This window comes from Scardinius erythrophthalmus, assembly GCF_964197995.2.
Source record: "Scardinius erythrophthalmus genome assembly, chromosome: 3".
Taxonomy (NCBI): Eukaryota; Metazoa; Chordata; class Actinopteri; order Cypriniformes; family Leuciscidae; genus Scardinius; species Scardinius erythrophthalmus.
The window spans coordinates 49,738,471-49,750,079 of NC_138223.1; positions in this window are offsets into that span (position 1 = coordinate 49,738,471).

An 11,609-nucleotide genomic window follows, 5' to 3' on the forward strand; every position below is an offset into this window, starting at 1 on the left:
TATATATATATATATATATATATATATATATATATATTTTTTTTTTTTTTTTTTTTTTTTTTTTTTACTTTTCTGTTATTGGCTGGAGCCCAGATTAATTTTAATTACACAATGATAGATGAGTTTAATTTTGTGACTGCTCTTACTTGAAGATATTTTGTCGTCCTCGTTCACACTTTTGCCTGGATAATGTTTGTATATATACCCCTTGCACTTTAAAAATATTGTTATTAAACTTCAACAGCCAATGGTGTAGTTGAAGACATCAGCCTGATTTAATTGAATAATTTCATCCTGAATCATTAACACATTACACATAAACAACTATCACATAATTATGCACATAAATAATGAGATACATGAGACAACCGTCCTTATAGGTCAAAATTACATTGCTGACATTAAACAAAAGCTGATCTTGTACTCTTCTTATGTGCAATAGATTCATCCACAAACATTAAGTGGATAGTTCACTTTAAAATGAAAATTCTGTCATCTAAGGGCGTTTTTCCACTGGGTTCGTTTGCTGCGGTCCGAACCCGAGTGCGCTAGTTCCCAGCGCCCCCCGCAGCGTTGGTCTGGTTTCACACTCAATTAGTTCTATAGAACCCAGGTGCGTTTGCAGTGATCTTACGTCATCGCAAATGCACACGGAAAACACATGGAGAATACAACTCGACTGAGCATAGCTGTAATTTGTATGTTTTTTTGGTGCTATTATGCACAACATAGTGTCTCTTCAGTGTCCCACAACGTTCCCCTGCCACTCATGGTTGTCGTGTGTGAGGAAACAATGATATCGACAGTGATACGCATGCGCGGGATACTATACTTCCTGAACAAGCGCGCACCCGAGTCCGTGTTGCTTGCACATTAACGCGAACCGCACCACGGTTCGGGAGCAACTGAGCTCAGACCACCTCCTCCAGGTAGTCTCGGGTTCGGTACTCTAGTGCGCACCCGGGTCCGATGACAGCGTTCACATTAGCGATTTTTCATGCGAACCGTGCCCCGGTCCGCACTAAACTGCCAGTGTGAAAGCGCCCATATACTCACCCTCATGTTGTTTCAAACCTGTATGAATTTCTTTCTTCTGCAGAACACAAAGGAAGATATTTAGAAGAATGTCAGTAACCAGACAGTTTCTGGGTCCCATTGACTTCCATAGTAGGAAAAAAAAATACTATAGTACAACACTGCACGTTTTCTTAGTCTCCCTAATCAAACACACCTGATTCAACTCATCAGTTCATTAGAAGAAACTCTAGGACAGGGATGGGCAAATGCTGTCCTGGAGGGCCACTGTCCTGCAGGGTTTAGCTCCAACCCTGATAAACTCTCCTGTCTGTAACCCCCTGGAGTCATGGGGATTACTTTTATGATGGATGGATTCATGTTTTGGTCCTTTTTGTGACTTTTGCATTTTGAATGTTATCATTGGTCTCCCCCTTATTTTTGATTTATTGAATTTATTTCACATATTCTCAAAATTGTCACTGTGACAGTCTCACCATTTAATTTCTCTATATGTGTGTGTGTTTTGCACTCTTGATATTTCTGAGGTTCACCCCTTCATTGCTGTGTGCTTTTTTTCTGCATTCTGGCTGATTTGTAGATCGTACATAAAAAATAAAAAAAAATCTGTATTTTCGTATTTTTGCCAATTTCCCATTCATTTCCTATAGTGGCCATTGTAGACCTTGAAAACCACAAGTGTGTCTATTTTTATTTTATTTTTTCTGACCACTCAGCCTTTTCAAATCATGCCCTCAATTGTGTGTGTGTGTGTGTGTGTGTGTGTGTGTGTGTGTGTGTGTGTGTGTACTTGTCTACCTATCTAAGTGGGGACCTTGGTGTCGTTACACACTCACCAACAGGGGACCGCCGAGCCAAGTGGGGACTTTTTTCAAGTCCCCTGTTGGTCATGCTAAACAAGTTAAAATCAGCTAAAACACGCTCTGGTGATTTTTTTTCATTTTTGACCAAGTGGGGACCTACATGTGTGTGTGTGTGTTTAAGTCCATACTCAGCAGCGCTCCTGTAGGCTGGAGCAGGAACTGCAGTGGCCCATTAACACACGTCGTTCACACTTCTCTATTGTCTGAATGGGTTGCTGTCCTAGAGAGGCTCTGAGACTGTAGAGCTGATGTTTAACTGGCGGCTTAGTTCAGGAGCTTTATAATAACTCCACGCTATTATTCATTAGTTAAGCATTAGTAAACAGTTAATTAATTTATAAAGAATTAATATACATTAATAAGCAGTTTATAAATACAGCTATAAATGCTTTATTCCTTTTTTAAAAGCATATCAATAATGTGTTTAATAATTGTATTTCATACTTTTTTAATGATCAATTTATCGTTTCTAAATGAAGTATAGCATAATTTACAAAGCAGTTATTTAGGAGTTGTCAGTGGTTCATAAGATCACCTACAAAGTGTGAGTAAATGATTAAACTATTTAAATGTACATTCATACATATTTATTATTCAGACATATAGTAATAGTTCCTTAGTGTGTTTATAAATGGTTTATTAACATGTATTTCTACTGTAATGCAGGTATTTATAAAGCACTTAGTAGTGGTAAGTTCACTATTTTTGTGAGCTCATCTAAAGTGAGGACTAGTTATGCCTTGTAAAACATTTATAAAGGAGATTTAAAGGCTGTTAATATGTCTATGTTCTCGATCGCTGTGTTGTGTTTGTTTCCTTTTTCTGTTTAGAAGAAAACTGAGTCTTTAAATCTCCTTTATAAATTATTTACAGCGCATAACTAGTCCTCACTTCAAATGAGCTCACAAAATAGTGAACTGACCACTACTAAATGCTTTATAACTACCTGAATCTACTACATTTACTTAAACTTTCTAAGTGATCTTATTAATCACTGACAACACCTTAATAACTGGTTTAAAATAACGCTATACTGCATTTAGAAATGATAAATTGATAATAAAGTATGAAAATAAAATTATGAAACACATTATAGATATGATACAATGGTACATATGGTACAATAATACAACATATAAAACTGTATTTATAAACTGATTATTAATGTCTGCTTATTATTTAACTGTTTATTGATTAACTAATGATTAATAGGATGCAGATATTATAAAGGGTTACCATATATATTATATTATTCATAATATAACTTCAAATATGCATTTTTTATAAAAAAAAAATTATATATATATATAGATCCCCTCTTGGCATATATATATATATATATATATATATATATATATATATATGCCAAGAGGGGATCTATATATATATATATAATTTTTTTTTTATAAAAAAATGCATATTTGAAGTTATATTATGAACATTGAGTTGCAGATCCCCTCTTGGCATATATATATATATATATATATATATATATATATATATATATATATGCCAAGAGGGGATCTGCAACTCAATGTTATAATTATAATGCATTTATTATTATATAATTAAGATATTAATAATGCGACTGATAGTTTTGGCTGCCTATTAAATAAAACATAATTTCTACTCTAAAAAAATCAACAGACATGTCCTTATATTTTTTTTGTTTCCTTTGTTTCTAGGATGTTGATGTACAGAGATAGTCAGTGTTTGAAATATTGCTCAATTTAAATGCAACCAAACATGTGTCGCTTGTTACCATCCAACAGTGGATCCTTCTTTAAGAACAAATTCAAAACTTTTGAGTTGACTTGCTGTATCTTGTCATTTTAAAGAAACAAAAATGAAATATTTTTTTTCATAATATAACTTCAAATATGCAAAAAAAAAAAAAAAAAAAAAAAAAAAAAAAAAAAAAACTTAAACATGCTAAGATGGAATCTCAACTCTGAACAATCTCTACCTATACAACAGTGGACTCACAATAGCCTGCAATGGAACTGTGTGTGTGTGAACAGTTAAGTCTGTCTTTATTTTGTAACTATAAGTATATATATATCATAGATACTTTGTATGCTTGGTTATGCAGTCCCTAACAGTTTACTTGCCATTGTTATGTGCCATTGCACACACACACGTCTATATTACTAACAGACCAATGTCGCTACACTGACCAAGTGAGGACTTTGTGAACGATCTCTACCTATACAAGAGGGGAATCTGCAATGGAGCTGTGTGTGTATGAACAGTGAAGTGAACTGGCAGTGAAGTCTGCCTTCATTATGTAACTATATATATATATATATATATATATATATATATATAGTATATTAATCAAACAGAAATAGCTCTTTAAGGTAACGATTTCAGGTGACCTATATTTAGTATAGTGTAAAGCATACTTTATACAGTGAATAATGATTTTATTAATTTAAAATGAACTTCGTATCCCCATGTTGGATGGTATAGAACGATACTTGTTTGGCTAAAATAAAGTGCGTATCATATGCATGTAAAAAACTAATTTTCGCGTAAAACATTGCACGATAAACAATGCATGCTATAGAGATGCATTTTCATGAGATCAGGCTGGGCATCCTCAAGTATATAACATGTTCACATGCATACTTATCATCAGGTGTTCACATGTTCATGAGTATTGGCGTTTTTTTTTTTTTTTTTCTGACAAGGCGAACTACTGGCCTGGCTTGCATAATACAGCCCTTTTAGTGTTTATAGGGTTTGTTTGTAAACAATGTTATAGTTGTATTTAACAATATTTTACATTTTCACGCACTTGTGTAGTGTATTACTTTGGTTTGAAAATTACTTGCATTATCTTTTTAACTGTTAAATTCTCATTAATTTCTCTTTCATTATGCTTAGATGAGGTTAAATCTTGGCTTGCTCAAAATGTTTTGTCTTTAAATGAAGACAAAGAGGTGATAGTTTTCGCCCAACTGATCATTTTAAGACCCCCAGCATCGATTTGAGGAGCTTATCTGCATTTATATCTACACATGTGCGGAATATGGGGTGTGCTTTTAGATGGGCCTTTACAATTTGACAAACAAATATCTTCGGTAATTGGATCTAGTTTCTATCATCTTTGCTTTTATCTAAAATTAAAGACTTCCTAACTGACAAAACTGAATAGAGCAGAAATATTGCTTTAAGGTAACAAGTGCAGGTCACCACACAAGTTAAACTGTACATGATCTAGACTCTAGATAAATAAAATGCGACCGCAGCAGGAAGTCAGGGGAATGCTTATATTTCTTCCTTTGGTTTCAATTTTGAACATGTTGCAGTTCTTTTTAAAAAGGTATATATTTTAGTACAATTATAAAATGATATAACATTATTTGATACTGTACATTAGCAGCAATTACGGTACACATTTTTCACTTTAGCAACAAAGTGGAGACCCTCTTTTCTGTAATGAAAGGCCAATCTTATGGGTTGTGGTCTCTCAGACATCGACAGTAATAAAAATAAAATAAAAACATTGTTTCCCTTTGGACTTTAATTACACTTGATACTGGGCATCATTACATTTTTCCCCTGACTGACAGGTGATGCTTGTAACCCGATCATAATCTGTTATCCGACAAGATTAGAATGTTATATTCTAATTAAATTAAATTAGAATGTTTTTATTTCTCAATAATTATCACTTTTTTCAAAGCTCTTCAATCCACTGTCTTAACCAACTTCCAGCTTCACTGCAGTTAATTTCACATTCAAAATGCATTAAAACTACCAAAACACATAATTTATGTTTCAAATTAAGTCATTCTTTCAGAACTCTAGTGAAGGTTTCAGCCAACAAACACAATAAAATATACAAAACAAAAAAACACACAAACAACAGGCAGCAATATCCACTATTTTCTGCTGTTCAGAATTCAATGCAATTTATGTTACATGCTTCATGTTTACATTAATGTACAACATGATTTCCTTTTGTATAGATGTTGATGAAAATGAAAGACTAAGACTTGTGTAAGTGTTTAGTTACATCTTAATTTTTCAGTTTTTTTTTTTTTTTTTAAAGAATATTCAGAATATATATAAATGTGGTATACGGTAGAAATATTGCACATTTCAGTCTAGCTTAGGTTTTTAAATTAAATAACACAGTCTTGGAAATAATATGTAAGCATGTGCAAATAAGCCTGTATAGTAAATCAAGTTCTGTTGGTCTTTGTGTTTAAGTGAGAAATTAATTTATTTAAATTGAAAGATCTCAATGTTAATAAGATCTTTCAATTATATTTAACAGTTTTGAGCATATAAAAGAGTGTATAAAAATGGGCTCTAAGTTTTGGCAGTGGTTGTCTAAGTGAAATATGTAGTTTGGAAGATGTAGTCACTGAATGCATTAATACAACATTGAATGACACAGACATTTGCAACACTTCTACAGTAATACCGTATTAAAATATGTTCAGAATCTAAAAATAAATACGGAATACTATCAAAACAATTAGATGTAGCTGAACACATACAGGGTAAATCCCAGCGTTTTCTCTAGTTTATTTGAGAAATTGCACATATGTTGGTAACAGTACTGTGAGGGTTGTTGGCCTGTTTTCTCACCTGAGACAAACACTGGCCTTTCAGGCCTTCCTGCATTGATATGTAAATTGCATGTTGGGGGGAAGTGCAACAACTCAAAACACACACACTAGAGTCTACATACACATGAAAATACCTATTTTAGAATATCAAGGATATTAATGAGTTATGGTTAAATCATTCAATCATTTATACTACAGTCTTAAATTATATCTTAAATGATATCAGGTTAAAAGACCATGATATTTTACAGTACTGTGAGGGTTGTTGGTCTGTTTTCTCACCTGAGAAAAACACTGGCCTTTCAGGCCTTCCTGCATTGAAATGTAAATTGCATGTTGGGGGGAAGTGCAACAACTCAAAACACACACACTAGAGTCTACATACACATGAAAAATACCTATTTTAGAATATCAAGGATAGTAATGAATTATGGTTAAATCATTCAATCATTTATACTACAGTCTTAAATTATATCTTAAATGATATCAGGTTAAAAGACCATGATATCTTCTCCAAACCAACTTACAGCTTGACAGCAGTTCATTTCACATTCAAAATGCACTGAAACTTCATGTCTCCGATCAAATCATTATTCCAGAACACTAGAAAAGGTTTTACCCAAAAAACACAAGTTAAATCTGTTAGGATCTGTTCTGATATCCCCTTATATGAAAACATTACCCTGGAAGAACATGAAATTGCATACTGCTTGTCCCGCACAAAATCAAATAAGGCACCTGGACCTGATGGGTTGAATGGGCGTGTACTAAAGGATTGTGTTTATCAATTGACCGGGGTCTTTACACAGTTATTCCAGCTTTTGTTAAATACACGAAAAGTACCAAACCTATGGAAGGTATCCACAGTTGTCCCAGTACCCAAAATTACGGGAGCAAAAGGGTTAAATGATTTTAGACCAATATCATTAACATCTGTTTTGGGGAAATGCATGGAAAGAGTAATTATGCTGCACTTAATGTATTTTGTGAGTGATGTCTTGGATCCATTGCAATTCGCATACAAAAAAGCAAGAGGTACTGATGATGCAGTTTTAACATTATATAATTCAGTTGCTGAGCATGTACAATTAACTTCAAATTATGCTAGAATTTTGTTTTTAGATTTCACATCAGCTTTTAACACGTTGAAGATCCACATTTTAATTCAGCGACTGATTGATTTGGGGGTAAATGGTGGACTTATCTGGTGGATTAAAGATTGTCTATCTAATCGCCCACAAAGAGTGGCTATTAATGGCAAACTGTCTGGAATTATCACATTAAATACAGGAGCCCCTCAGGGAGCAATTTTATCACCAATAGTATTTTCTTTGTACATTAATGAGTATAAGATAAAAAATGAGGGTTTTAGTCTCCTTAAATATGCCGATGATATGGCACTTGTGGGTCTTATGAAAGTGGGAGATGCTGGTAGTGCTTCTGTATATTGTGACGTCCCTGAGTCTCCTGATCCCATTGGTCCTGGACGTGGGAGTTCCTGATTGGTCTTCCTCATCCTAATTGATAATTAGTTGTGTATAAAAGAGTGCTGTGTCTTGTTTAGAGCAGGCACTCCATGGGGATACTCTCCTCATGAGTGGCTCATTGTGTTTTGCTTACACATGTTGTCAATATGTTGTTTTTCCCTTAACCCTAGACTTTTGTTTATTATTATTATTATTGTTGCTGTTTGTGATATGTTTAACTCAATAAATCTTATTTTTGAATGAACATTTCTGTTTGATCCCCCTTTTGTGTTATGGCTTGAGCTGGTCGTAACAATATTATGAACATGCTGAAGCACTTTTTGAGTGGTGCCAGTCGAGTGCACTGGTGATAAACACAAATAAGACAAAGGAGTTGGTAATAACTGGAGACAAGCGTAATATTTTGGGGTTGGAACCTGTAGTACTAAATGGAAATCCAATATAATTTGTCAGTAATTTTAAGTATTTGGGGACATACATTGATGCCCAACTTAATTTTTTAGAAAATACTGATAGCATCTGTAAGAAGGCTCACCAGAGGTTACATCTAATTAGGAGGTTGAATCACTTTGGTGTGAGCAAGATTATACTCGAAATGGTTTATAAAAATTTTGTGGAAAGTATTCTAGTTTTTAATATGACATCATGGTATGGTAACCTGACTGTTGTGAATAAAGCTAGATTGTCCAAGATTGTGATTGAGGCAAGCAAAATAATTGGCAAGACACAGAGACACTTGAATGATCTTTATCGAGGAAAAAGTAAGGAAAAGGCTTTAAAGATAGTAGGGGATGTTTCTCATCCTTTACATAGCAAGTTTCAACTGCTGCCGTCTGGAAGACGTTATAGGCAACCACGAGTAATTAGGAAGGTTTACCAATTATCCTTTGTGCCAAATGCTGTCAAGATTTTAAATGGTAATGATTGATGTGTGCTTTGTTTATTACATTCCCCCCCTTTTTATTGTATTTTATGTTATGTGTTGTTGTATTGATGCATGTGAAGCCAGAGACAAATTTCCACTACGTGGACAATAAAGTAAAGTAAAGTAAATAATAAAAAAAAAAAACACAAATAACAGGTAGCATTATAACATATTTCTGCTGTTTTCTGTTGTTCAGAATTCACAGTATTTTATGTCACATGATGATGAAACTGCAAGATTAATACCTGTATGTGTTCAGCTACATCTAATTGTTTTGATAGTATTTAGTATTTATTTTTAGATTCTGAACATATTTTAATACGGTATTACTGTAGAAGTGTTGCAAATGTCTGTGTCATTCAATGTTGTATTAATGCATTCAGTGACTACATCTTCCAAACTACATATTTCACTTAGACAAAACCACTGCCAAAACTCAGAGCCCATTTTTATACACTCTTTTATATGCTCTAAACTGTTAAATATAATTGAAAGATCTTATTAACATTGAGATCTTTCAATTTAAATGAATTAATTTCTCACTTAAACACAAAGACCAACATAACTTGATTTACTATACAGGCTTGTTTGCACATGCTTACATAATATTTCCAAGACTGTGTTATTTAATTTAAAAACCTAAGATAGACTGAAATGTGCAATATTTCTACCGTATACCACATTGATATTCTGAATATTCTTAAAAAAAAAAAAAAAAGAAGATGTAACTAAACACCTAGTCAAGTCAAGTCAAGTTTATTTATATAGCGCTTTTCACAACATAGGTTGTAACAAAGCTGCTTCACAGTATTAAATTAAAACAATACATCAATGTTTGTTTCTAGTGGAACGTCCACGTTTGGTAATGCTGATCAATAGTATCGTTGATTGGTTAATTAAATTAATATCCCCAAATAACCCCAAATAACCCCAACTGAGCAAGCCAAAGGCAACAGTGGCAAGGAACCGAAAAACTCCATCAGGTGACCTAATGGAAAAAAAAAAAACCTTGGGAGAACCCGGGCTCAGTCGGGGGCCAGTTCTCCTCTGGCGTTTATGAACTAAAGGTCGGATTTAACTGTAAGATTAGATGTCTAAGACGACACCATTCCCTCTACACAGACTTTAAACGCGTTCACATTTTAAATGGCGCTCAAATGCGCATTTAGAATGGGTTCTATAGTTATGTGCGTTTGAATATACGCAGGTTTGGAATTCCCTACAAGCTAAGCCTAAACAAAGTACTTGTCTTTCCTTATAAATTTTGATAAAGAATTTTATTTTATTTTGTTGCTTTGGGGTAGGAACGCGAAACGAATTTTCCCGACAACGCCTTATTTGTATAGTGGTAGAGGGATCCTCCATAGGGAGAGACTAGTTGGCACTTCAGCACTGCGTTGTCATCGGTCCAGGCGAAGGTCCTTCGTCAGATCTGGATACGGCCTGGATCCGGCAGGCTGCGGGAAAACCTCGGGATAAACACAGACACTAAAAATTAGCGTAGATGCCATTCTTCTCATGATGTACTGAGTACATCAGGATTTATGGGAAGTGTTCCCGGTTCTGGCTGACCTAATCTATGCAGCCTAACATTAAATTATAGAAGTCTATAATGTATTATGTGAATGCTAGGTCAAAAAGATGTGTCTTTAATCTAGCTTTGAACTGACAAGAGTGTGTCTGCTTCCCGGACAATGGTAGGAAGACTGTTCCATAGTTTTGGTGCTAAATAGGAAAAGGATCTAACGCCAGCAGTCGACTTTGATATTCTAGGTATTATCAACTGGCCGGAATTTTGAGATCGCAATAGACGTGACGGACTATAATGCGTTAAGAGCTCGCTCAAGTACTGCGGAGCTAAACCATTTAGTGCTTTGTAAGTAATCAGCAATATTTTAAAATTTATGCGATGTTTAATAGGGAGCCAGTGCAGTTTTGACAGAACTGGGATTATGTGGTCATATTTCCTGGTTCTGGTAAGAGCTCGAGCTGCTGCGTTTTGAACCAGCTGTAGTTTGTTTATTAAGCGTGCAGGGCAACCACCCAGTAGAGCATTACAATAATCTAGCCTTGAGCTCATGAACGCATGAACTAATTGTTCCGCATTTGTCAATGAGAGCATTTGACGTAATTTAGATATATTTTTAAGATGGAAAAATGCAGTTTTACAGATACTAGACACGTGACTTTCAAATGAAAGGTTGGTATCAAAGAGCACACCCAGGTTCCTAACCGACGACGAAGACTTAATAGAGCAGCCATCAAGTGTTAGACAATATTCTAGGTTATTACGTGAGGACGTTTTTTGTCCAATAATTAGAAACTCTGTTTTTTCAGAATTTAGAAGTAGGAAATTACGAGTCATCCAATTTTTTATATCCGCTATGCATTCCGTTAATTTTGTGAATTGATAAGTTTCGTTAGGTTTTGAAGAAATATACAGCTGAGTATCGTCAGCATAACAGTGAAAGCTAATTCCATGTTTCCTAATAATATCTCCCAATGGTAGCATGTACAGAGTGAACAGCAGCGGTCCTAGTACTGAGCCTTGTGGTACGCCATACTGAACTTGTGATCGATGAGACATCTCATCATTTACTGCTACAAACTGATAACGGTCAGATAAGTATGATTTAAACCATGCTAGTGCATTTCCCGTAATGCCAACATAATGTTCTAATCTATTTAAAAGAATGTTGTGGTCACTGGTGTC